This window comes from Triturus cristatus, chromosome 7 (assembly GCF_964204655.1).
Source record: "Triturus cristatus chromosome 7, aTriCri1.1, whole genome shotgun sequence".
In the NCBI taxonomy this organism is placed as follows: domain Eukaryota; kingdom Metazoa; phylum Chordata; class Amphibia; order Caudata; family Salamandridae; genus Triturus; species Triturus cristatus.
In genome coordinates this window covers 1757676604-1757703180 of record NC_140590.1, presented here as the reverse complement: position 1 = coordinate 1757703180, position 26577 = coordinate 1757676604, and the positions used below count along the sequence as shown (strand labels likewise).

Below are 26577 nucleotides of genomic sequence, written 5' to 3'. Positions count from 1 at the left end.
TTTACCTAAAACATTAAAATTGAATATCTCTGGTTCACTGATTGGATGTTTGTCCATATAGAATTATGTTATTGTAAAATGTACTCCATTTTTTTAAATTGTGTTTTCACTTCATTGAGTGTGTTGCATAAATACTTTACACTTTGCCTCCAAGTTAATCATGTCTGCTTTGTACCAACCTACCAGAGGGTTAAGCGCAGGTTAATTTAGTTACTTTTATGGTTCACCCTGACAAGATTATGGTTGTTGCTTTCACTACCCTCAACCAATAACCCAATTCATTAAAAATAGTTCTTGCGAGAAGATATTAGAATCACTTTAATTCAAGTCAGTTTTTAAGGGAAAGCGCAATACCTCAAAATGTGTACAAACAGAAAGAATCTCATTTTTTAGGTCGAGTCTATAGCAGCAGCGCGCATGCGCTGCTCACTCTGTGAGGCATGCAGTAATGGAGTATGCAGTGGAAGCTCCGTCCACTCTCTGTCCATGTTTTTAATTGGCTCGTGTCATTGTCTTTCATAAATGGTGCCTTCTGATTGATTATGAAGCTTTTTAGTCCCTCTTTATTATAGCCATGTCGTCATTTGTACCCTCCCATTGCTACTGGCCCCTTTACTTCGAGTGTTACACGGTACGGTACGTGTTATTTAGAATGTGAGCACTACTTTTTCCGTGCCTTCTCGCCCCCTTCTCCCCCTCCCCCCGCCCGCACTCCCGTTGTCCGTTCGCCCCCTCCTGTTGTTCATGATGCAATGCAATAGGTCTTGCGTAAATGCGAGTCCTATTGCATTGCAAATGCTTGTTTGTTTTTTTTACGATTGCCTGCGGCAAGACCAAACATGCACATATGTATTTAAGAGCAAAGTAAAAAAAAAGAAAGAAAAACGAGACGTCCAGCGCAAGACTCCCAAGGACCCCTGACAGCGACCTAATCGGGAAAGGGATGGGTGTGTTTGTGAGGCTGCTCACATTATTAGCAGTAACCAATGAGTGCAAAGCATGCTCTGAGCCTGACTGTACTTGTCAAGGCTGCCATGGAAAACAACGCACTCGTGACGCAATGTAGAGGCCGTGTAACTCTCTGCAGCGGAAGTTTACAGACAAGACTTGTGGTGCAAGAGAGAAAGCGGTGGAGGGGGCACTGTTGACTTTCTCACAATGGCCGCCTTCACATTGATGGTCACGGGCCTTTCAGCTTCTATCGGTCAAGGCTCCGCTAACTGAGAGGAATTGACAAAAAATAGAATACATAGCAGGTAAATCATTTTCTGCCAGAGATACCTCTAAAAGGAAGTGTGGACCCGGGTGTTCCAAAAACAGTGCCAAGCAAACTCGATCAAGGCAGTAGTTGAGCCAACTGGATACTTCTTTATACACTCACCTAATATTCACAGAGGGTTGCAATGGCAGTCTTAATGAAATTCTGATATTATCGTCTCTCAATGAAGCCTCTCTGTTGGAACCTACAACAGATGTGCCCTAATTAATGGTTTCTGCTCATAAGTGTTGTGCCTGCTTTTGTCCTTTCCTAATTTTGATTGTGTTTTGTTGAAAACTGTATCAAGATTTGTATAGTGCCTGTTACCACTTTTGTGCCACTATATCATTTTCTTAATCTGGCATCTATTTCACATAGGTCTGATATTTTAATCTATTTTTTGTGTATGGTTGTTTAAGTGAATATAGTTAGCAATTAACTGTCCAGTAATTGTGTTGGTTAATTTGAATGTGAAATGAGTTAGATCCTTCTAAAGATTTCTGTAGTGTTGTATATGTATGGAAGTGCATGCTGAAGTATTTTCAATATTTTACTTGAGATGTGCAGGAGAGTAGGATCTGCACTTATGTTGCCCCCACTTTTTTTCTGATGTATACACTGGTTTCTGGCTATAGTCTGGCTGGGTCCCTGCTAATCAGGGCCCCAGTCTCTCTGTTCTCTCTAAACGACTTGGTGTGCATATTAGATGCACTAGTGATTGGATACTGTGGTATCTTATGAGCCCCTAGTATATGGTACCTTGGGTACCTAGGGCATAGGCACTTCACAGGCCTACCAGGGGCTGAAGCATGTATTATGCCACCCCTGGAAAGCAGACTCAATCTGACACCAGAGGCCTGCTACTGCAGCCTGTGTGAGGTAGTGTTAGCACTCCTCACTGAGGTATAGGTTTCTATATCTCATCATACACACACATATAAACCTATCAGCCACCCTATGGCAGGCCCTATCAATCCTGAGGGCAGGGTGCTTGGTTTACAATGTGAGGGGGTGCCTATGCATGAGCAGGGCCCCTCTACAGCTGGCAGAGTCTATTCTCTATGGCTGTTTGTGGATGCGGTTAAACCATATACTCTTAAGTGCATTAAAATGCTAACTTTGGAATGACTGCATCAAAACATGTCGTGTTTGGTGTCAAACAACTTAGAATCATACCCCGACATCAGTCCATGATGTGGGAGCATGATCCCACCCTTCTAGAGGGGACGACATGTAAAACGACAGAAATCTGAAAGAGCCCTGCATCACAAAATGGATGCCACCAGCACAGACACTGGGCTGCCCTCCTGCTGCTGGCTGAAACTCGCAGTGGCGGAAGCCCAACAAAAGGCATCCTGTCACAGCGAGGTGTCACCACCTTCCAGACAGGATTTAGTGTATTGGAGCTGGGTGGGTGCACTTCTAGAGTGCTTTGAAGTCCTGCACTGGGGAGCAGTAGGCTCCTCTGTGCATATGCCAGCTCAAACCGGTTCAGGAGCTACCTGTCCCTGCTCTGGCGTGAAACTGGACAAAGGGAAGTGGGTGTAACCACCCCCTACCCTGACCCTCCCAGAGGAGTGGTCATAGAGCTAGTCCCTCCCTTATCTTCAGTATAAGATAGCAAACTTTGCCATGGCAAAACAGATAACCCTGGATGACGCTCTACAAAGAAGAATCCTGGCCCTTCGACGTTCCACTACCTTTGGAAGGCAGAAGAATCTCCCTTGGAGTCAAGGAGTGACTTCCCTGCTTGGCAGGCACCAAAAACCTTAATCAACGGTCGCAAACTTTCCCGCTCCCGCTGGAGTTCGAAGTCCCTGCAGCCCTGGAAGTAGATTTCCTGACTTCTCGAGTGGACCCCACGAGTGACGAGGAACAGCAATACCCGGGTACCGTGTACTATTGTCGAGTGCAACCCCTTCAAAACATTCAACAAACTTGTACATTGGACCATTTGTGGCCCAAGCCTCCGGCAGGTTTTGCAGCGAAAATCAGAGGCCTAACTCGTGCCGAGTGACCGTGGGCTCCTGTGAAGCATTTCCTCAAGAGGCGTCTTCGCGATTCCTTGCCCATTGGCTTGTGGGTCTCCCGAAGACTTTTGTTATCGACTAAAATGGCTCCCCTGGTTGCTCCAGGCCTACCCTCACTCACGCTCGCTGGGTGAGTCCCTTAGACCTTGCTATTCTGCAACGCTGACCTTCTTTGATTTCCACAAGACTTGCAGTTGCCAAGGCTTGTTGGCTCCAATCCGGTTGCTGATACCGGCTGCAGACGTCGTGGGACACTCCGAATCCAGCTGCTGGTCATCGTCGATCTCTCCTTGACCTCGTGAGTGAAGAGTCAAAACACCATCGACGACCTGAAATCACCCAACATCTGTGGTCATCCATCTTCCTGGCCACCGGTCACTGGCAAGTGACTTTGAACACTGTCCCTTCAATTTTCAGGTCATCTGCATCTCGAATCCACTCTTGGATTCCACCGGACACTTCTTCAGTCGACGCAAGCAGCAAGTCTTCTTTGGTCTCCATAGAAAACAGTGACGCGACCCGACACCAAAAGACATCTATGCACCCGGCTTCCCTGGGTGAGGTAACTCGTGCACTCCAGTGCCCTAGTGTGTGTTGGCCCTCGAATTACCTTGTAAGTGGCTTGCTTGTAGACTTCCTCGAAGTACCCTAAAACTTTAAAAATCAAACCGCGACTTGCTCCATTATAGTCAATAGGGAACCCGCGGCTGTGTTCACACACTGCATGCGTCTCCCGTGGGTCTGTTACTTACCTGCTTTCACTGCAGCAGTGAAGCCCCAGCGATTCTACAGGCCCTAGGCCTTGTCATTTTGCAAGTCGACATTCTTAACCCATTTTCTTAGTATATGGTCTGGTACGCCCCTAGGACTCCAGCCATATTTGAGGTGCGAGCAGCACCCGAGCAGGACTCGCTCCACCCCGCCTTGAGGCTTTCATTCATTGCACTGCTACCGGCAATATACTAATTAAATTCCCGGCGCATGTACACCATCGCTCCACGGACAAGTGATTCCTTTGGTTCTTCAGCGCGTTGTTCAAGCCTCCCGCTCAGACAAGGGCCTCATAATGTGCAATTTACCACATCCGGCCTGCATTTTGATTCTAAACTTCCTTGAAGCCCACAGATACGGACCATTCACACTGTGTCCACATTCAAAATTCTAGCTGCTCGCAATTTGTCCTGAAGATGAACTCGAATAATTGAGTTCGAAACGTCGTCGACCTCTCACAACATGAACCCTTTATATTAAGCTAAAAAGAAAGTGGTTCTAAAATTGTTGTTAATGCGATGTCCTTTTTAAGTTCACCCTCACCTTTCATGTCACGCTTATTGTCACTGAATATGTGAGCACCTGAATTCTATTTATGTATAATAAATATTTGTCATACTCTGACCTTCATGTCCCTTTTTCTATATTAATTATCGCTCTCTTCTAAGACTTAAGTTCTAAAAACCTTCATTAAACTCATTGCCCTCTCTAGGGTAATTTTCTGTCCTGGACCTTTTTAGGCCATCAAGAACCATTGTCTCTTTCCACAGTGTCACCCTGGTGGCAAAGGATATAGTGGACCCTGCACAGATCATCCTGGGTGAAATGTACCAGGTTACCAATGCAAGCAATGTCAGGACCAACCATAGTCTGGCAGTTGTGAATTTCTCCTGGGGAGGGATAACTGGCCTCAAAAAGGTAGTAGTCAGTGCAGACCTCCCTGTCGAATGTTTGTTGGGCAATGATCTGGAGACTTCAGCTTGGTCTGAAGTAGAATTATGGACTCATGCTGAGATGTTGGGCATACCTGCAGAGGTATTTGCTGTGACCAGGTCACAGGCCAAAATGCATAAAGCTGAAACCAGCTGTGGATCCTGAAACTATAGACCAGATGCTACCCAAGAGGAGGAGCAGTAGGGTCAGGGCTGTGCCTTCCCCTCTGTCTCAGATCTCAGATTTCCCTCCTGAGGGAGGAGAAGCAGAGCCTGAAGAAGGAACTGCCCCAGAGGAACTTGAGCCTGGTCAGGTTGAGTTCTTGGGGGCGGGGGACCTTCCAGGGAAGAACCGAGTAAGGAGCAACAGCGCTGCCCCTCTCTTGAACCACTCAGACAGCAAGCTGCTGCTGAGGCTGCTGGGAGTGCTAGTGGGTCCCATAAAGTTTATTGAGATGAGGGACTCCTATATTCTGAGGCTAGAGATCCTACCCCTGGAGCCACCAGGAGGTTGGTAATACCTCAGAAGTTTAGGGGGTTCCTCTTGACCCTAGCACACGATATCCCATTGGCAGGACACTTGGGCCAAAACAAGACCTGGGACGGGCTTGTCCCTCATTTTCATTGGCCACACATGTCAGAGGACACCAAGGAGTTTTGTCGCTCCTGTGTCACTTGCCAGGGCAGTGGCAAGTCAGGTGGCACAACAAAGGCCCCCCTGATACCACTACCTGTGGTGGGGGTTCCCTTTGAAAGGGTAGGGATTGACATTGTTGGTCCCCTTGACCCTCCAACAGCATCTCGGCACAGGTTTATCCTGGTGGTAGTGGATCATGCCACCAGGTACCCAGAAGCAATTCCCCTCAGGACCACTACAGCCCCTGTAGTGGCAAGAGCCCCCATTGGAGTCTTCTCCAGAGTGGGTTTCCCTAAGGAGGTTATATCTGACAGAGGTACAAAATTCATGTCAGGGTATCTAAAAGCAATGTGGAAGGAGTTGTGTGTCAACTACGAATTCACTGCTCCCTATCACCCACAATGCAATGGGTTAGTTGAAAGGTTCAACAAAACCCTAAAAGGAATGATTAAAGGCCTCCCAGAAAAGCTTATGCGAAAATGGGACCTTTTACTTCCCTGCCTTCTGTTTGCATACAGGGAGGTCCCACAGAAGGGGGTTGGCTACAGCCCTTTTGAACTTCTGTTTGGGCACCCTGTCAGAGGCCCATGATGTTTGGTGAAGGAGGGATGGGAGTTACCTCTCAAACCTCCCAAACAGGATGTGATGGACTATGTACTTGGCCTCCGCTCCCGAATGGCAGAGTACATGAAGAAGGCAACTAAAAACCTTGAGGCTAGCCAAGAATTATAAAAAGATTGGCATGACCAAAAGGCTGTCCTGACTGTTTATCAGCCAGGCCAGAAAGTATGGGTGTTGGAGCCTGTGGCCCCAGCAACTCTCCAGGACAAATGGAGTGGCCCTATACAATTGTTGAGAAAAAGGAGAATTCACCAACTTGGTGGATCTTGGAACTCCCAGGAGCCCCCTTAGGGTGCTCCATGTCAACAGATTAAAACCATATGTGGACAGGGCTAACATGGGCTTGCTCATGGCAACTGATGAGGACCAGGAGGAGGAGAGTGACCCTCTCCCTGACCTGCTCTCACAGAACCCTGATGATGGGTCAGTTGATGGTGTTGCTTTGGCAAGCAGCCTCACTGAGCATCAGCATACTGAATGCAGACAAGTTCTGCAACAGTTTAGACATATGTTTAGCCTGACCCCAAGTCAGACTTCCTGGTGCACCCATGAGGTGGACACTGGAGACAGTCTGCCTGTCAAGAGTAAAATCTACAGGCAACCTGACCATGTCAGGGATTGTATCAGGACTGAAGTCCAGAAAATGTTGGAACTAGGTGTTATTGAGCCTTCAGATAGCCCTTTGGCTAGTCCAGGAGTCCTTGTACCTAAACCTCATACCCAGGGTAGTAAGAAAGAGATGAGGTTTTGTGTTGACTACAGAGGCCTCAATGCAGTCACCAGGACTGATGCCTATCCAATTCCCAGGGCAGATGAACTTATAGACACTGTGGCCTCAGCAAAGTATCTTAGTACATTTGACCTAACAGCTGGCTACTGGCAAATCAAGTTCGCTGATGATGCCAAGGCCAAAACAGAATTTTCAACCCCTGGTGGGCACTATCACTTTGTGGTAATGCCCTTTGGTTTGAAAAATGCACGTGCCACTTTTCAGAGGTTGGTGAATAAAGTTCTGACTGGTATGGAAACCTATTGCTCAGCTTATCTTGATTATATTGCTGTCTTTAGTTCCACTTGGCAGGATCACCTGGTCCACCTCAGAAATGTTTTGGAGGCCCTGCAAAAAGCAGGCCTCACTATCAAGGCCACTAAGTGCCAGATAGGGCAGAGTCAGGTTGTGTACCTGGGCTACCTTGTAGGTGGAGGCCAGGTTCAACCATTGCAGAGCAAAATCCAGACCATAATGGAATGGGTAGCTCCAACAACCCAGACACAGGTTAGAGTCTTTTTAGGCCTGACTGGGTACTATAGGAGGTTTGTTAAGGGATATGAATCTATAGTGACCCCCTTAAATGACCTGACCTCTAAGAAAATGCCAAAAAAGGTTCAGTGGACAGCTAGCTGTCAAAAGGCATTTGATGACCTAAAGCAGGCAATGTGCACTGCCCCATCTTGCAGAGTCCAGATTACAAAAAGAGGTTCATTGTTCAAACAGATGCTTCAGAGCTGGGTGTGGGAGCTGTACTGTCTCAACTTAATGATGAAGGTCAAGACCAGCCAGTAGCTTTCATAAGCAGAAGGCTGACCCCTAGAGAGAAACGTTGGTCAGCTATAGAGAGGGAGGCCTTTGCTGTGGTGTGGGCCCTGAAGAAGCTGAGGCCATACTTGTTTGGCACTCACTTCATAGTTCAGACTGACCACAAGCCCCTCCTGTGGCTCAAACAGACGAAAGGTGAAAATCCAAAGCTGCTCAAGTGGTCCATTTCCCTACAGGGGATGGACTATACAGTGGAACATAGACCTGGGACCCAACATGCCAATGCAGATGGACTCTCAAGGTATTTCCACTTAGGACATGTAGACTCAACTGGTCAAGGTTAGTTTAATGTCCCTGCACTTGGGGGGGGGGGGGGGGGGTTGTGTAGGAGAGTAGGATCTGCACTTATGTTGCCCCCACTTTTTTTCTGATGTATACACTGGTTTCTGGCTATAGTCTGACTGGGTGCAAAAACAACAATTGATGGACAGAATGCAGAACAATGTCATACATTCACCCCAGTACAGAGATCTGGGCCTAAATCCATTGTTTTTTTGCTCACCATGCCATTCCAGTTTGAACCCTGCCATATGCAAATCAGTCTTGACCCTGTGCCTCATTGGAACAGTCCAGCCCGAACTGCCAAGCCAGGTCCTCCCTTGACTGAAAACAAGCATCCTAGGACCGGTTTCGGGGATTCACCCCTCTTCAGCCAGGATAGCTTGATTCCAGTGGCATGGAGAGCACGGGACTCACATCTGAGCATACCCGTCCCACTCTGGGTGACAAATGCAAAAACAACAATTGATGGACAGAATGCAGAACAATGTCATACATTCACCCCAGTACAGAGATCTGGGCATAAATCCATCGTTTTTTTGCTCACCATGCCATTCCAGTTTGAACCCAGCCATATGCAAATCAGTCTTGACCCTGTGCCTCATGGGAACAGTCCAGCCCGAACTGCCAAGCCAGGTCCTCCCTGGACTGGAAACAAGCATCCTAGGACCGGTTTCGGGGTTTCACCCCTCTTCAGCCAGGATAGCTTGATTCCAGTGGCATGGAGAGCACACCCGTCCGACTCGGGGTGACAAATGCAAAAACAACAATTGATGGACAGAATGCAGAACAATGTCATAGATTCACCCAGTACAGAGATCTTGGCCTAAATCCATTGTTTTTTTGCTCACCATGCCATTCCAGTTTGAACCCAGCCATATGCAAATCATTCTTGACCCTGTGCCTCATGGGAACAGTCCAGTCCGAACTGCCAAGCCAGGTCCTCCCTGGACTGGAAACAAGCATCCTAGGACTGGTTTCGGGGTTTCACCCCTCTTCAGCCAGGATAGCTTGATTCCAGTGGCATGGAGAGCACTGGACTCACGTCTGAGCATACCCGTTCCACTCGGGGTGACAAATGCAAAAACAACAATTGATGGACAGAATGCAGAACAATGTCATACATTCACCCCAGTACAGAGATCTGGCCCTTAACCCATCGTTTTTTTGCTCACCATGCCATTCCAGTTTGAAGCCAGCCATATGCAAATCAGTCTTGACCCTGTGCCTCATGGGAACAGTCCAGCCCGAACTGCCAAGCCAGGTCCTCCCTGGACTGGAAACAAGCATCCTAGGACCGGTTTCGGGGTTTCACCCCTCTTCAGCCAGGATAGCTTGATTCCAGTGGCATGGAGAGCATGGGACTCACGTCTGAGCATACCCGTCCCACTCGGGGTGACAAATGCAAAAACAACAATTGATGGACAGAATGCAGAACAATGTCATACATTCACCCCAGTACAGAGATCTGGGCCTAAATCCATCGTTTTTTTGCTCACTATGGCCATGTCTGAACTGGGGTGGCGTGGTGAGCAAACTAACGATGGATTAAACCCAGATCTGTGACTGGGGGTGAATGTTTTGCCAATGTGCAACATTCCGGCCATCATCTTGTGTGTTTTGCTATTCGCCCTATGTGGGAAGGGTATGCCCAAACGTGGGTCCCATGCTCACCACGCCACTGGAGGGAGAGGGAGAGCATTGGCGACAGAGGAGCCCGTGATCTGGGCCCAAGGTACAGCGCTGGCGCTCATTTTAGCTGGAGGGTATGGAAGTTCTCTGGCCGTAATGTTGTCTTCAGTGAGGGTTTATCGTGTAAAGGTGTGTATCCCCTTTCCCCCTTAGGTGCCCTGATCTTGCCGCGAAGGCATTTTGGAATTGAGCCACCTTTAATTTCTGAGTGGCAGGAGGAGCTTACACGGACGTGTAAGTATATGGGCTTTCTCTACCAGTGAGAGTAATACAAAAGTATAGTAGAGGTGTGCACGGTTCTCTGTTTCCTCTCGTAGACTGATTATTATGAGCAGTGGCAGCTGTTGTGCACCCTAGTTTGTAAGCCGGCGTATTTCGGTTGACACCTGGGAGTCGGATCCTTGTACAGCCCACGGGTGTCTCCCTAGTAGGGAATAGTTTGCGAGTTTGTTTTTTAACTTTGGCTTTTTGCTGCACTTTCGGTGATTCTTTGGTGAGGATTCTGACTCTCTATGGCGTGCGGGCTTCTACCTTCACCCTCACATGCTCGGGAGACATGCAGTGTCTTGGCAATACCATTAATGTGTTTTTTATTGTAAATATTGTGTATATATATTTTTTGTAGTGTGGGCACAGTTTTGCAGTAACCCTGTCCTGAGGAGGCCAAGGAAAGATTAAGGCCGAAACGCATGTGCGTAGACACATTTTCTTGAAGGAGGAGTCGTAAACATGAAGTTTTGATTGCATACAACGCAACAGTATTCTGAGAGGGTCTACATTGTTGGATAGATTTCCAGTATACTACCTTGACTACCTCCGAGTGGTTCGCCCTGATTAAGTGGGAGGACACTAGTGGAATATACTTGTGGGGTTAACGTATGTGTATAGGTGTTGTTTGTTATGTTTCCTTTTTGTAAATTAGTACATAAGTTTGTATAGATGTTTTGTTATTTCTCGCCAGATTAGACGTCACGTTTTATGTAGATGGCTAAAAATGTTTTGATATATTTCTGTTAGATTGATTTACTAGAGAGAGGATAATTAAAATGTGCTCTTTTCAAAAATAAATTGTGTATCAATTCCTGTATACCATTGCTTTCTGTATAAAATTACGTTCCATACCCAGGTATATCTAGGGTCAATTGGGTATAACCCTGTTGTTTTTTGCCTTTGTTCTTTACACTTTGTTAAGTGTGAGGTATTGTTTTCCCAAAGAATAATTACAGTGTATATAAGAAAAAAAAGTTCAAATTAATCCTGCATATGGTGATGTCTAGTTTAATGGGGAATATTATTTATTGATTTTGATTTTGTACATGTTGAATGGTAGTACATTGATTTGCTGATAGAGAAATGTCTGAACCCTACATGGTGAGTTATTCAGATGAAGATATCAACAGACTAAAACTGATCCCGTCATTGTTAGGAGGTGATGCTCCTGGTGTAAGCAACCTCAATTCAGATAAAGGGGATCGTCTTATCCAACTTAGAAAAAAGAACACCAGAACTCAGCTTCACGCCCAAGTTCTATTGGAATACCTGAAATCTAACACTATACCTGCAGGCCTACAGGTAAAAAATATCCCTGTGATTTTTGTCAATGACAAGGCGTATTTAGTTGACTTTAGTGGGGTGGGTACTAAATGTTCTCGCGATTGGATTGTTTTATCGATCCAGACCGCGTTGAGAATAAGCGAAGAGGAATTGAAAGAAATTAAAAAATTGGAAGAGGAGATTGGGCGTGATACGTCGTTAGCAGATGCTAAATCATTGCTAGAAACCATAGAAAAAACTTTGGTAGACTTTAAAACACACACAGTAAATTTGAAAACAGCTAAGGTACTGAAAGATATAAAAAAGTTCAAACTGGAGTGGGTTTATCCGTATCTGAAAGAGGATTTCTTTAAGAATAATAACCCAAGTAGTTTGAACCTACAATATAGAGGAAGATCTCCTACCAAATTTGTGACCTTTTCCGAATCGTCTTCATCTGATTCAGACCAAGGGAGTGGCCAGTTCTACCAACCCTACCCACCATACCAACCGTATTTTCAATATCCTAGATCCCAACCTCCACCCCCTTTTTTAGACAGAGGTGGGAACAGGGGCCGGGGCTTCAGAAGAGGATGGCAAACGCCGATGCAACAAAACCAAGAACAAGGTTTTTTCAGAACACGACACAGAACCTACAGGAGGTAGAACTAAGAAGTATGAATGACAATCCGAGTGAGACAGTTACCATGCCAATTTACAACTTGTCCAAACACCTATTAACTGACACAGAAACTAAAGTACTTCAAAAAGGTTTATCATTTGTTCCCACAGTATTGCAGGATCCAGTAGATACCAAAACGGAAGTGCTAAATTTTTTGAGGAAGATTAGACTTAAAGTTTTCTTTTCTGAGTATAATGAGACCAATGAGACGAATATCAGTGGACTTAAGAAAAAATCCAGCTTTTGCCCCCAACGTATGGCTATGCCGGAGGAAGTTTTGGTATTTGAAGACCAAATCCTGCGGGAAGTAGATCTACTTAACACTAAAAAGATCACTTTCAAATCAAATTTTTCCAAACAGGAACAGTTGGCACTCAAAGACCTGTCCCAGAATCCCCTTACGGTTATAAAACCAACCGATAAGGGAGGGGGGATAGTGCTATGGGATACTGATCAATATGATGCAGAAATTATGCGACAACTGGGGAATAAGGATCACTATCGACTTATTACAGAGAATCCCACAGCCCGGCTGAAAGCCCAAGTATTACACCTAACTACTGAGGCGATGGAAGCTGGATATCTTTGTAAAAAGGAATACGAATACTTGAATTTCACGGAACAAAAGGTACCGAACATATATGTATTACCTAAAATACATAAGAACAGCACCCAACCCCCGGGGAGACCCATAATCGCATCATGCGGATCTATTCTGGAGCCATTGGCTAAATATATCGATGTCTTCCTAAAACCCTTTGTCCCTATGACGAAAGCTTACATTAGGGACACCATGGATTTCATTTCCAAGATAGAGCACTCAATGTTCGATGGAGCCCAGCAATTGCTTGTCTCCTTCGACATTGAGAGCCTATATACTAATATACCCCAGGATGAAGCCCTTATGGTTATGCGACTGATATTTGACCAAAGACCCAGACCTCATTCTGTGCCCACAGAGTTTTTACTTTCCCTAGCACAAATTTGTCTGAAAAATAATTTCTTTTCTTTTAAAAGAGAACTTTTTTTACAGATTAAAGGTGTAGGGATGGGTTGTTGTTTTGCACCAGAAATCGCCAATCTGGTAATGGACCAATTTGAAAATGGACACGTCTTCCATGTTGCGGCCCCCTTCAGGGAGCATATCCTTGAGTGGGTCCGCTTCATTGATGACGTGTTTATGATATGGAAGGGGACGCAGGAACAGTTGTCACAATTTCATACGTGGCTTAATGCCCGTACTACTGATTTAAAATTCACTATGGTGTCAAGCAACGAACAGATCAATTTTCTAGATGTGTGGATCATAGATAAGGATGGCAAGCTGGAGGTGGACCTGTATACCAAACCCACTGACAGAAATACGCTATTGGAATATTCTTCAGGACACCCGCGCAACCTCAAGGATAACTTGCCCTACGGGCAGTTTTTGAGGGTAAGGCGTAATTGTACTGATAAAACTGACTACTTTAGGAATGACAAAATCCTCCAGAAAAAACTCTCTTCTAGAGGATACCTTAGGAAACTTGTTAGGGTAGCCCTTAAGAGGGCTTGGTACACCCCAAGAGAGTCGCTACTTACCCCTAAAAATAGACTAGAAACAGAACAATTGGTCTGTGTCTTGACATTTAACCCTAAGGCGAATAAGGTCAAACAGATCATTTTGAGAAATCTTAGATTAGTGGAACATCTTAATATTCCGAAACCATTATTTGCGTTTCGTAGAGGAAAAAATCTGAGAAATTTTCTGGTGAAAACAACCCGCCTGGCAGCAAGTCAAAGCGATGTATGTAGCATGCTAGGGTTGCCATCACTCGTTGGACATTACCGATGCAATGGGTGCGGGGTGTGCCCGCAAACTAAAGACTCTAAATCTGTCGAGATAAACAATATGGTACATTCTCAGTTAAGCTTCTCGAACTGCAACACAAAAAATGTTGTGTACTCAGCTACGTGCCCATGTGGGAAGACATATATTGGGCAGACAACCCAAGCAATTAAGATGAGGATTTTGCAGCATAAATCGTGTATACGTTGCGGGATCGTAGGGGCGCCTATGGTTCAACATTTTATCGATATGAACCACAGAGAAGACGAATTTTCCTGGACAGTATTAGTAGTGGCAAAAGGAGCCAACAAAACGATTATGCTAAAGAACTTGAACCGCCTCGAGGCACGGATGATAGAACGATACCACACAGCAACTCAGGGGTTAAATGACCGAGATGAGATCTGGGCTGTAATTTGAGGATGTTGAGAGTAGAGAACATAGCTGTCTGTTGAGGGCTGCTTGAGGGTTGATCAACCATGTTAGGAATCTATGTTTCTCGTGACTGCAATGTTGTAGACCATGTGTGTAAATATGTATAGTGTGTTCTTTTAATTAGGAATGGTATTGCCCGGACACTGCTGCTCCACTTGGGGGGGATTTGAGACTTGTCGAAGCCCGTTTGATTAAGGTCACCCCGTTGACACTATGAATATGTCAATCCCCTTTCTCCCCTCCCCGGTTGCCTTCACCGCATCTGCATGAGTTCGGGAAAACCAGCAGGGTTGACCCAGCTTATATTATTGCATTTTACTGGGTTAAGATGGCCACCGTTTTGCCTCTGATGTTTTAACCCCTCACTAGAGTAGTCCTCCTTCTATCTTTACGCGACCCGTTGAGCGTGGGGTGTATAGATAGCAGTGCTCTGCGAGACACTACGCGTGACGGACGGCGTTGGCGGTGGGTTCTAGCTTTGTGCAGGACCAGTAACGATTTATAAGTAAGTGCTTGGGTGACAGTGATACGTGCGTTAATGTTATAGTCCCGTCATCCCTTTGGAGGCGAGAATCTAGTGCCGGTAGACTTCGTGCAGGGAGAATTTTGTTGAAGTGAGAACGTGTGGTTTACATAGTGTTCTCTTTGTAGATTCGGGACCAAGACAGACGAGGGAGAGCATTGGCGACACAGGAGCCCGTGATCTGGGCCCAAGGTACAGCGCTGGCGCTCATTTTAGCTGGAGGGTATGGAAGTTCTCTGGCCGTAATGTTGTCTTCAGTGAGGGTTTATCGTGTAAAGGTGTGTATCCCCTTTCCCCCTTAGGTGCCCTGATCTTGCCGCGAAGGCATTTTGGAATTGAGCCACCTTTAATTTCTGAGTGGCAGGAGGAGCTTACACGGACGTGTAAGTATATGGGCTTTCTCTACCAGTGAGAGTAATACAAAAGTATAGTAGAGGTGTGCACGGTTCTCTGTTTCCTCTCGTAGACTGATTAATATGAGCAGTGGCAGCTGTTGTGGACCCTAGTTTGTAAGCCGGCGTATTTCGGTTGACACCTGGGAGTCGGATCCTTGTACAGCCCACGGGTGTCTCCCTAGTAGGGAATAGTTTGCGAGTTTGTTTTTTAACTTTGGGCACTTGTGGTCACTTTTTGCTGCACTTTCGGTGATTCTTTGGTGAGGATTCTGACTCTCTATGGCGTGCGGGCTTCTACCTTCACCCTCACATGCTCGGGAGACATGCAGTGTCTTGGCAATACCATTAATGTGTTTTTTATTGTAAATATTGTGTATATATATTTTTTCTAGTGTGGGCACAGTTTTGCAGTAACCCTGTCCGGAGGAGGCCAAGGAAAGATTAAGGCCGAAACGCATGTGCATAGACACATTTTCTTGAAGGAGGAGTCGTAAACATGAAGTTTTGATTGCATAAAACGCAACAGTATTCTTAGAGGGTCTACATTGTTGGATAGATTTCCAGTATACTACCTTGACTACCTCCGAGTGGTTCGCCCTGATTAAGTGGGAGGACACTAGTGGAATATACTTGTGGGGTTAACGTATGTGTATAGGTGTTGTTTGTTATGTTTCCTTTTTGTAAATTAGTACATAAGTTTGTATAGATGTTTTGTTATTTCTCGCCAGATTAGACGTCACGTTTTATGTAGATGGCTAAAAATGTTTTGATATATTTCTGTTACATTGATTTACTAGAGAGAGGATAATTAAAATGTGCTCTTTTAAAAAATAAATTGTGTATCAATTCCTGTATACCATTGCTTTCTGTATAACACTACGCCACTGGAGTCAAGCTATCCTGGCTGAAAAGGGGTGAAACCCCGAAACCAGCCCTAGGATGCTTGATTCCGGTCCAGGGAAGACATGGCTTGGCAGTTCGGGCTGGACCGTTCCCATGAGGCACAGGGTCAAGACTGATTTGCATATGGCCATGTCTGAACTGGGGTGGCGTGGTGAGAAAAATAACAATGGATTAAACCCAGATTTGTGACTGGGGGTGAATGTTTTGCCAATGTGCAACATTCCGTCCATCATCTTGTGTGTTTTGCTGTTCGCCCTATGTAGGAAGGGTATGCCCAGACGTGGGTCCCTTGCTCACTACGCCACTGGAGTAAAGCTATCCTGGCTGAAGAGGGGTGAAACCCCAAAACCGGTCCTAGGATGCTTGATTCCGGTCAAGGGAAGACATGGCTGGGCAGTTCGGGCTGGACTGTTCCCATGAGGCACATGGTCAAGACTGATTTGCATATGGCCCTGTCTGAACTGGGGTGGCGTGGTGAGCAAAATAACGATGGATTAAACCCAAATCTGTGACTGGGGGTGAATGTTTTGCCAATGTGCAACATTCCGTCCATCATCTTGTGTGTTTTGCTGTTCGCCCTATGTGGGACGGGTATGCCCAGACATGGGTCCCATGCTCACTACGCCACTGGAGTCAAGCTATCCTGGCTGAAGAGGGGTGAAACCCCAAAACCGGTCCTAGGATGCTTGATTCCGGTCCAGGGAAGACATGGCTTGGCAGTTCGGGCTGGACTGTTCCCATGAGGCACATAGTCAAGACTGATTTGCATATGGCCCTGTCTGAACTGGGGTGGCGTGGTGAGCAAAATAACGATGGATTAAACCCAGATCTGTGACTGGGGGTGAATGTTTTGCCAATGTGCAACATTCCGTCCATCATCTTGTGTGTTTTGCTGTTCGCCCTATGTGGGAAGGGTATGCCCAGACATGGGTCCCATGCTCACTACGCCACTGGAGTCAAGCTATCCTGGCTGAAGAGGGGTGAAACCCGGAAACCGGCCCTAGGATGCTTGATTCTGGTCCAGGGAAAACATGGCTTGGCAGTTCGGGCTGAACTGTTCCAATGATGCACAGGGTCAAGACTGGTTTGCATATGGCCATGTCTGAACTGGGGTGGCGTGGTGAGCAAAATAACGATGGATTAAACCCAGATCTGTGACTAGGGGTGAATGTTTTGCCAATGTGCAACATTTCGTCCATCATCTTGTGTGTTTTGATGTTCGCCCTATGTGGGAAGGGTATGCCCAGATGTGGGTCCCATGCTCACTACGCCACTGGAGTCAAGCTATCCTGGCTGAAGAGGGGTGATACCCCGAAACCGGTCCTAGGATGCTTGATTCCGGTCCAGGGAAGACATGGCTTGGCAGTTCGGGCTCGACTGTTCCCATGAGGCACAGGATCAAGACTGATTTGCATATGGCCATGTCTGAACTGGGGTAGCGTGGTGAGCAAAATAACAATGGATTAAACCCAGATCTTTGACTGGGGGTGAATGTTTTGCCAATGTGCAACATTCCGTCCATCATCTTGTGTGTTTTGCTATAGTCTGACTGGGTCCCTGCTAATCAGGGCCCCAGTCTCTCTGTTCTCTCTAAACGACTTGGTGTGCATATTAGATGCACTAGTGATTGGATACTGTGGTACCTTATGAGCCCCTAGTATATGGTACCTTAGGTACCTAGGGCATAGGCACTTCACAGGCCTACCAGAGGCTGAAGCATGTATTAAGCCACCCCTGGATGCAGACTCAATCTGACATCACAGGCCTGCTACTGCAGCCTGTGTGAGGTAGTGTTAGCACTCCTCACTGAGGTATAGGTTTCTATATCTCACCATACGCACACATATAAACCTATCAGCCACCCCTATGGCAGGCCCTATCAATCCTGAGGGCAGGGTGCTTGGTTTACAATGTGAGGGGGTGCCTCTGCATGAGCAGGGCCCCTCTACAGCTGACAGAGTCTATTCTCTATGGCTGTTTGTGGATGCGGTTAAACCATATACTCTTAAGTGCATTAAAATGCTAACTTTGGAATGACTGCATCAAAACATGTCGTGTTTGGTGTCAAACAGCTTGGAATCATACCCCACATCAGTCCATGATGTGGGAGCATGATCCCACCCTTCTAGAGGGGATGACATGTAAAACGACAGAAATCTGAAAGAGCCCTGCATCACAAAATGGATGCCACCAGCACAGACACTGGGCTGCCCTCCTGCTGCTGACTGAAACTCGCAGTGGAGGAAGCCCAACAAAAGGCATCTTGTCACAGGGAGGTGTCACCACCTTCCAGACAGTGTATTGGAGCTAGGTGGGTACACTGCTAGAGTGCTTTGAAGTCCTGCACTGGGGGAGCAGTAGGTTCCTCTGTGCATATGCCAGCTCAAACCGGTTCAGGGGCTACCTGTCCTTGCTCTGGCACGAAACTGGACAAAGGGAAGTGGGTGTAACCACCCCCTACCATGACCCTCCCAGAGGAGTGGTCATAGAGCTAGTCCCTCCCCTATCTTCAATATAAGATAGCAAACTTTGCCATGGCAAAACAGATAATCCTGGATGACGCTCTACAAAGAAGAATCCTGGCCCTTCGATGTTCCACTACCTTTGGAAGACAGAAGAATCTCCCTTGGAGTCAAGGAGTGACTCCCCTGCTTGGCAGGCACCAAAAACCTTAATCAATGGTCGCAAACTTTCCCGCTCCCGCTGGAGTTCGAAGTCCCTGCAGCCCCGGAAGTAGATTTCCTGACTTCTCGATGGCCATTGTGAGTTCCCAGCAGAGCTGAGGCGAGTGGACCCCACGAGTGACGAGGAACAGCAATACCCGGGTACCGTGCACTATTGTCAAGTGTAACCCCTTCACGTCGTTCAACGAACATGTGCATTGGACCATTTGTGGCCCAGGCCTCCAGCAGGTTTTGCAGTGAAAATCAGAGGCCTACCCCATCCTGAGTGACCGTGGGCTCCTGTGAAGCATTCCCTCAAGAGGCGTCTTTGCAAACCCTTGCCAGTTGGCTTGTGGGTCCCCCGAAGACTTTCTTATCAACTAAAAGGGCTCTCCTAGTTGCTCCAGGCCAGCCCTCACTCACCCTCACTGGGTGAGTCCCTCAGACCTTGCTGGTCTGCAACGCTGACCTTCTTTGATTTCCACAAGACTTGCAGTTGCCAAGGCTTGTTAGCTCCAATCCGGTTGGTGACACCGCGGCCAGCTGCAGACTTTGTGGGACACTCCGAATCCAGCTGCTGGTCATCGTCGATCTCTCCTTGACCTCGTGAGTGAAGAGTCAAAACACCATCGACAACCTGAAATCACCCGACATCTGTGGTCATCCATCTTCCTGGCCACCGGTCACTGGCAAGTGACTTTGAACACTGTCCCTTCAATTTTCAGGTCATCTGCATCTCGAATCCACTCTTGGATTCCACCGGACACTTCTTCAGTCGACGCAAGCAGCAAGTCTTCTTTGGTCTCCATAGAAATCAGCGACGCGACGCGACCCGTCACCAAAAGACACCTATGCACCCGGCTTCCCTGGGTGAGGTAACTCGTGCACTCCGGTGCCCTAGTGTGTGTTGGCCCTCGAATTACTTACCTTTTAAGTGGCTTGCTTGTAGACTTCCTAGAAGTACCCTAAAACTTTAAAAATCAAACCGCGACTTGCTCCATTATAATCAATAGGGAACCCGCGGCTGTGTTTACAGACTGCATGCATCTCCTGTGGGTCTGTTACTTACCTGCTTTCACTGCAGCAGTGAAGCCCCAGCGATTCTACAGGCCCTAGGCCTTGTCATTTTGCAAGTCGACATTCTTAACCCATTTTTTTGGTTTATGGTCTGGTACGCCCCAAGGGCCCCAGCCATATTTGTGCTTAACTTATTGTGAAACGTTGATATTTGAATGTGTTCCCGGCTTCTAATCTCATAAAGAGATTAGTAGAGTGTGTCTAGTAATAAATACATATATATTTGATAGATATACCTGTGTGGTGTCCTTTCATTTGGTAAGTCAAGAGATTATAAGGTAAAACAAGCTGCTTCACATTCCTCTGAGACTTAGCCTGAAGGCTGCTCTCCACAGCTACCACTAGGATAGCTTTCTTTAAAAGGTTGTCTTAAATCTATCTACCATAAGAGTCGAATTGGACTGGTGCAAAGTGGCCACTATAACTAGTGACCAGCATATGCCAGGCCAACTTCTCACATTGGTGGGCAGCGTGTGGGATTCCAGTTTGCCATTGTTTTACCAGAAAATCTCTATTTGAATTACTAACTGAAAACCACTAAAGGTACTCAAGGTAGATATAAAAGTCAAGCTTAGTATCAATAAGTTCTACTGAACTTAGAGTTGTTTGTGAAGGGATAGCACACCCTTGCTACAGCTCAAGCTAGGATCAGTAGGCCACAAACTAGTGTAGGTAGTGCAACACCGCATAACACTAGAATGTCCTTAAGGGGTGGAGCTAGTGGGTCCACTCAACCTCAGTATAAGGACATGACCTCCTTTGACTTGAAGGCCATGTGTGTTGCAAGACACCTGCGGTTAGGACAGAGTCCCTCCACACAACACCTGATAAATCTACTTGTAGCAGATGATCTTAGACTGGCTCTAGAAGCTGGTGGATCTGGATCTGGGGTTGGGTCAGCCATAGTCCTGAATCTAACCACACATATCACTCTGACAAGAATTCTGTCCATCAGAGGAACTCCTACTTCCATAGGGAGACCTCCTCTGAAAGAAGGTACAAGATTTTCCAGTATGAGGAATCTTGGCTTGCCCTCAGAACCAAGCAATTGGCCTTAGATAGACAAGCCTTTGAGCTCCAGAGAGCTTCTAGAAAAGAGGGGTTAAATACCCCTGGTGGCAGCAACAGTGTCCCTAGAGGCAGAGATTACATTCCAGACCATAGGAACATGTCCAAGGTTGTTCCTCCCTACCAGAGTGGGGATGATATCCACAAATGGATAACTGCTATGGAGAGGGCCTGTAAAGTTCAACAGGTCCCCCAGAAACAGTGGGCAGCAATCTTGTGGCTCTCCTTTTCTGATAAAGGTAGAGACAAGCTCCTCACTATTAGAGAAGAGGATGCTAATGACTATGAAGCCCTGAAGAGTGCATTAATAGATGGGTTTGGCTTAACCACTGAACAGTACAGGTTGAAGTTCAGAGATATCCAGAAAGCACAGACTCAGGATTGGACTGACTTTGTTGATTGTGCAACCAAGGCTCTAGAAGGTTGGCTGGTTCGTAGTAAAGTTACTGATTTTAAGGGATTGTATAATCTTATCATGAGAGAACAGATCCTTAATAATTGCCAAAAACAGTTGTTGCATCAGTACCTGGTGGACTCTGATCTGACCTCTCCCCAAGAATTGGGAAAGAAGGCAGACAAATGGGTCAGAACCAGGGTGAGGCAGAAAACCCAGACCCAAGGGGGTGACACCAAGAAGCAAGATCCTAAAGGCTCAGATAAAGGTGGGGATAAGTCAAAAGACCAGAAGTCTTCACAAGGGTCCAAAAAATCTGCATCTGGTAGGGATTCACAGTCTACAAAGGGAAAAGGCCAAAAGCAGCCCTGGTGCAAATTCTGTAAACAGTAAGGGCACTGGACTTCTGATTGTACCAAGTCCAAAGACCAAACCACCACCACTCCAGCCCCTAAGGCAACTGTTCCCCCTAGTGCAGTCATTGGTGGGGGTGGTAGCCAGAATAAGGGTGTAGTAGGGTTGACCCTGGGTTCTGATGTTGACTCAGGCCTAGTCAGAGTACCAACACAGGCATTGCTAGTTTGTGAGGAAGACATTGATATGTCCTTCTTAGTGAGCCCCAGTAATCTGGGCAAGTACAAACAGCAGCCTATCATAAATGGCAAACAGGCTTTGGCATTCCGGGACACAGGTGCTAGTGTCACCATGGTGGCAGATGATATAGTGGACACTGCACAGATCATCCTGGGTAAAATGTACCACGTTACCAATGCAAGCAATGTCAGGACCAACCATAGTCTGGCAGTTGTGAATTTCTCCTGGGGAGGGGTAACTGTCCTCAAAAAGGTAGTAGTCAGTGCAGACCTCCCTGTCGAATGTTTGTTGGGCAATGATCTGGAGACTTCAGCCTGGTCTGAAGTAGAATTATGGACTCATGCTGAGATGTTGGGCATACCTGCAGAGGTATTTGCTGTGACCAGGTCACAGGCCAAAATGCATAAAGCTGAAACCAGCTCTGGATCCTGAAACTATAGACCAGATGCTACCCAAGAGGAGGAGCAGTAGGGTCAGGGCTGTGCCTTCCCCTCTGTCTCAGATCTCAGATTTCCCTCCTGAGGGAAGAGAAGCAGAGCCTGAAGAAGGAACTGCCCCAGAGGAACTTGAGCCTGGTCAGGTTGAGTTCTTGGGGGCGGGGGGCCTTCCAGGGAAGAACCGAGTAAGGAGCAACAGTGCTGCCCCACTCTTGAACCCCTCAGACAGCAAGCTGCTGCTGAGGCTGCTGGTAGTGCTAGTGGGTCCCATAAAGTTTATTGAGATGAAGGACTCCTATATTCTGAGGCTAGAGATCCTACCCCTGGAGCCACCAGGAGGTTGGTAATACCTCAGAAGTTTAGGGGGTTCCTCTTGACCCTAGCACATGATATCCCATTGGCAGGACACTTGGGCCAAAACAAGACCTGGGACAGGCTTGTCCCTCATTTTCATTGGCCACACATGTCAGAGGACACCAAGGAGTTTTGTCGCTCCTGTGTCACTTGCCAGGCCAGTGGCAAGTCAGGTGGCACAACAATGGGCCCCCCTGATACCACTACCTGTGGTGGGGGTTCCCTTTGAAAGGGTAGGGATTGACATTGTTGGTCCCCTTGACCCTCCAACAGCATCTCGGCACAGGTTTATCCTGGTGGTAGTGGATCATGCCACCAGGGACCCAGAAGCAATTCCCCTCAGGACCACTACAGCCCCTGTAGTGGCAAGAGCCCCCATTGAAGTCTTCTCCAGAGTGGGTTTCCCTAAGGAGGTTATATATGACAGAGGTACAAACTTCATGTCAGGGTATCTAAAAGCAATGTGGAAGGAGTGTGGTGTCAACTACAAATTCACTGCTCCCTATCACCCACAATGCAATGGGTTAGTTGAAAGGTTCAACAAAACCCTAAAGGGAATGATTAAAGGCCTCCCAGAAAAGCGTATGCGAAAATGGGACCTTTTACTTCCCTGCCTTCTGTTTGCATACAGGGAGGTCCCACAGAAGGGGGTTGGCTACAGCCCTTTTGAACTTCTGTTTGGGTACCCTGTCAGAGGCCCATGATGTTTGGTGAAGGAGGGATGGGAGTTACCTCTCAAACCTCCCAAACAGGATGTGATGGACTATGTACTTGGCCTCCGCTCCCGAATGGCAGAGTACATGAAGAAGGCAACTAAAAACCTTGAGGCTAGCCAAGAATTATAAAATGCTTGGCATGACCAAAAGGCTGTCCTGACTGTTTATCAGCCAGGCCAGAAAGTATGGGTGTTGGAGCCTGCGGCCCCAGCAACTCTCCAGGACAAATGGAGTGGCCCCATACAATTGTTGAGAAAAAGGAGAAGTCACCAACTTGGTGGATCTTGGAACTCCCAGGAGCCCCCTTAGGGTGCTCCATGTCAACAGATTAAAACCATATGTGGACAGGGCTAACATGGGCTTGCTCATGGCAACTGGTGAGGACCAGGAGGAGGAGAGTGACCCTCTCCCTGATCTGCTCTCACAGAACCCTGATGATAGGTCAGTTGATGGTGTTGCTTTGGCAAGCAGCCTCACTGAGCATCAGCAAACTGAATGCAGACAAGTTCTGCAACAGTTTAGACATATGTTTAGCCTGACCCCAAGTCAGACTTCCTGGTGCACCCATGAGGTGAACACTGGAGACAGTCTGCCTGTCAAGAGTAAAATCTACAGGCAACCTGACCATGTCAGGGATTGTATCAGGACTGAAGTCCAGAAAATGTTGGAACTAGGTGTTATTGAGCCTTCAGATAGCCCTTTGGCTAGTCCAGTAGTCCTTGTACCTAAACCTCATACCCAGGGTAGTAAGAAAGAGATGAGGTTTTGTGTTGACTACAGAGGCCTCAATGCAGTCACCAGGACTGATGCCTATCCAATTCCCAGGGCAGATGAACTTATAGACACTGTGGCCTCAGCCAAGTATCTTAGTACATTTGACCTACCAGCTGGCTACTGGCAAATCAAGTTTGCTGATGATGCCAAGGCCAAAACAGCATTTTCAACCCCTGGTGGGCACTATCACTTTGTAGTTATGCCCTTTGGTTTGAAAAATGCACCTACCACTTTTCAGAGGTTGGTGAATAAAGTTCTGACTGGTATGGAAACCTATTGCTCAGCTTATCTTGATGATATTGCTGTCTTTAGTTCCACCTGGCAGGATCACCTGGTCCACCTCAGAAATGTTTTGGAGGCCCTGCAAAAAGCAGGCCTCACTATCAAGGCCACTAAGTGCCAGATAGGGCAGAGTCAGGTTGTGTACCTGGGCTACCTTGTAGGTGGAGGTCAGGTTCAACCATTGCAGAGCAAAATCCAGACCATAATGGAATGGGTAGCTCCAACAACCCAGACACAGGTTAGAGCCTTTTTAGGCCTGACTGGGTACTATAGGAGGTTTGTTAAGGGATATGGATCTATAGTGACCCCCTTAAATGATCTGACCTCTAAGAAAATGCCAAAAAAGGTTCAGTGGACAGCTAGCTGTCAAAAGGCATTTGATGACCTCAAGCAGGCAATGTGCAAAGCGCCATCTTGCAGAGTCCAGATTACAAAAAGAAGTTCATTGTTCAAACAGATGCTTCAGAGCTGGGTGTGGGAGCTATACTGTCTCAACTTAATGATGAAGGTTAAGACCAGCCAGTAGCTTTCATAAGCAGAAGGCTGACCCCTAACGAGAAACGTTGTTCAGCTAAGAGAGGGAGTCCTTTGCTGTGGTGTGGGCCCTGAAGAAGCTGAGGCCATACTTGTTTGGCACTCACTTCATAATTCAGACTGACCACAAGCCCCTCAAACAGACGAAAGGTGAAAATCCTAAACTGATCAAGTGGTCCATTTCCCTACAGGGGATGGACTATACAGTGGAACATAGACCTGGGACCCAACATGCCAATGCAGATGGACTCTCAAGGTATTTCTACTTAGGACATGAAGACTCAACTGGTCAAGGTTAGTTTAATGTCCCTGTACTTGGGGGGGGGGGGGTTGTGTAGGAGAATAGGATCTGCACTTATGTTGCCCCCACTTTTTTTCTGATGTATACACTGGTTTCTGGCTATAGTCTGACTGGGTGCAAAAACAACAATTGTTGGACTGAATGCAGAACAATGTCATTCATTCACCCCGGTACAGAGATCTGGGCCTGAATCCATCGTTTTTTTGCTCACCATGCCGTTCCAGTTTGAACCCAGCCATATGCAAATCAGTCTTGACCCTGTGCCTCATGGGAACAGTCCAGCCCGAACTGCCAAGCCAGGTCCTCCCTGGACTGGAAACAAGCATCCTAGGACCGATTTCGGGGTTTCACCCCTCTTCAGCCAGGATAGCTTGATTCCAGTGGCATGGAGAGCACGGGACTCACGTCTGAGCATACCCGTTCGACTCGGGGTGACAAATGCAAAAACAACAATTGATGGACAGAATGCAGAACAATGTCATAGATTCACCCCAGTACAGAGATCTGGGCCTAAATCCATTGTTTTTTTGCTCACCATGCCATTCCAGTTTGAACCCAGCCATATGCAAATCAGTCTTGACCCTGTGCCTCATGGGAACAGTCCAGCCCGAACTGCCAAGCCAGGTCCTCCCTGGACTGGAAACAAGCATACTAGGACTGGTTTCAGGGTTTCACCCCTCTTCAGGCAGGATAGCTTGATTCCAGTGGCATGGAGAGCACGGGACTCACGTCTGAGCATACCCGTCCCACTCGGGGTGACAAATGCAAAAACAACAATTGATGGACAGAATGCAGAACAATGTCATACATTCACCCCAGTACAGAGATCTGGGCCTAAATCCATCGTTTTTTTGCTCACCATGGCCATGTCTGAACTGGGGTGGCGTGGTGAGCAAAATAACGATGGATTAAACCCAGATCTGTGACTGGGGTGAATGTTTTGCCAATGTACAACATTCCGTCCATCATCTTGTGTGTTTTGCTGTTCGCCCTATGTGGGAAGGGTATGCCCAGACATGGGTCCCATACTCACTACGCCACTGGCGTCAAGCTATCCTGGCTGAAGAGGGGTGAAACCCCGAAACCGGCCCTAGGATGCTTGATTCTGGTCCAGGGAAGACATGGCTTGGCAGTTCAGGCTGGACTGTTCCCATGAGGCACAGGATCAAGACTGATTTGCATATGGCCATGTCTGAACTGGGGTAGCGTGGTGAGCAAAATAACGATGGATTAAACCCAGATCTTTGACTAGGGGTGAATGTTTTGC

The 26577-nt window shown here is 47.0% G+C and overlaps 1 protein-coding gene across 4 annotated transcripts in view; it reads left to right on the top strand.

Annotated features, from left to right (window-relative positions):
* LOC146813012 (killer cell lectin-like receptor subfamily B member 1B allele C) overlaps nucleotides 1-26577 on the top strand; it is a 640827-nt gene that overhangs the window by 514370 nt on the left and 99880 nt on the right. The gene's annotated exons all lie outside the window — the stretch shown is intronic.